Below are 1851 nucleotides of genomic sequence, written 5' to 3'. Positions count from 1 at the left end.
TTGTTGGTTCAGCTACAGGTTACCTCGGGTAGGTTTATATGGTTATAGGTTACATTTGGTATCTGTCGGGCTTACGTATTGTTGTTGCTGACACGTCTTCAGAGCAAGCAATATATATATATATATATATATATATATATATATATAAAAATATATATATATAATATGCTTGTGTGGGTTTATATGTATGGGTTTACATAGGTGGGTGTATATGTATGGGTATGGGTCAGGCAGGTATATGCGTATAGTGTATGTATAGGCATGTGTGTGTGTACATGTATATATATATGTATGTGTGTATGTGTATGTATATGTATATATATATATATACACATATGGATATAAAAATATATATATATATATATATATTCATGTGAATAGTAGAGCAAGTATATATGTGTATGCGGATGTATATGTTTTATACCTACTCGGTCACCTGACTCTTCTTCAGGTTTCGATACGTTTTTCTGACTCGTTTTACGTAAATTGGTTATATCTGACACGTTTTTGGGTCAGACGAAAATCTTGTTTGGTGTAGTCATGTCTGTATACCAGCAGTTATCCTTAGTAACTGCCACGAGTGATATGTCATTTCTTAGCTACGCACGTTATGTGGTTATATAGTAAAATTTTACAGTACCCTGTTGGCTGACTCATTCCTTCAGCTCGAGGGTTGTTTACTTGGTTTGTTGTTACTGACTCATCTTCAGAGCAACCTCATTTCAGCATGTTCTGGTTGGCGATCTGACACGTTTTTCAGATCAATTTCAATCTCTTTATTTATTTGCATTACGTTTTACGCATATTTTCATTTACGTTCAGGTTTTCTCCTTAGTAATTGCAGGTCCAGTGTCGTTGGTGGTTACACAATTACATCAGCAGCACCTAGGTGGGTTAATAAAAAAAAAAAAGTGAGAGAAGTCCATGATACATGCTGGATTGGGTTTAATTGTTACATTTTATTTCCCACCGGTACCCTTTGGCCCGGACAGGTACCTACTCAAGCATGTCTCATGGGTCAGATATCGAGGAGTCTTTGTCCGTCTTGGATACCCCATCCAGGGCATCTGAGGGGGGCGACGCTCCCTCGTATCGAACATGGACCATCCCTAAGCTGATGGAGGAACTCAAGAAACGTGGGGTTCCTTTTCCTGCTTCCGCACGAAAAGCCGAATTATATAAGCTACTGATGGCTGACCCCTTGCCAGGGCCGAGTCAACAGCAGGATCCTGTAACAGCTTCCCTGGGACAGTTGCATGCCTTAATGGCGACTATTGTGGACTCTTTATCAACTGTGCAGGCTAGATTGGACAGTCTCGAGAGCAACAATGCCCAAAGGCCAGCAACAGGTGTCCTGGTGCCTGCCGTAGTCCCTGATCTAGCTGCTGCCAGCATGCAGGTGGCAGTGCCTGTACCAGGGTCCAGTTCTGATTCAGGTAGGGGGATGTTGCCACCTAGGGTGGCGCCAGCATATTTAGTTCCTTCCAATGTGCGTAAGGACATTTTGGAGGGAAGGGATGTCAATTTGGCGTCATTGCTTATTGCCACCCAGGACATGATAGATACTAGAACCATTGCCTGTGGGGAATTGTCTGTGGTGCTGAGGAGCAAGGACGCCAGGTTGAATAGGAAATTATCTTTTCCTGAATTCACGTGGTTTAGCATGTTCAGGGATGTAATCTGCTCTGCAAAACCTCTAAGGAGGGAGGAATTGGATATTTACTTATTTAATATGGCAGACCTATGTAACAAATATGGAGGGACCTACTTTTACGATTATCACAAGTCGTTTTCGGCAAAGGCAGCGGCGCATTTGCGCAACATGGTTACTCTTATGACTGGTCCAAACTG

The sequence above is a fragment of the Hyla sarda genome, chromosome 1, assembly GCF_029499605.1.
Source record: "Hyla sarda isolate aHylSar1 chromosome 1, aHylSar1.hap1, whole genome shotgun sequence".
NCBI lineage: Eukaryota > Metazoa > Chordata > Amphibia > Anura > Hylidae > Hyla > Hyla sarda.
The sequence above is the reverse complement of the archived record's forward strand: the minus strand, read 5'-3'. Positions refer to the sequence as shown.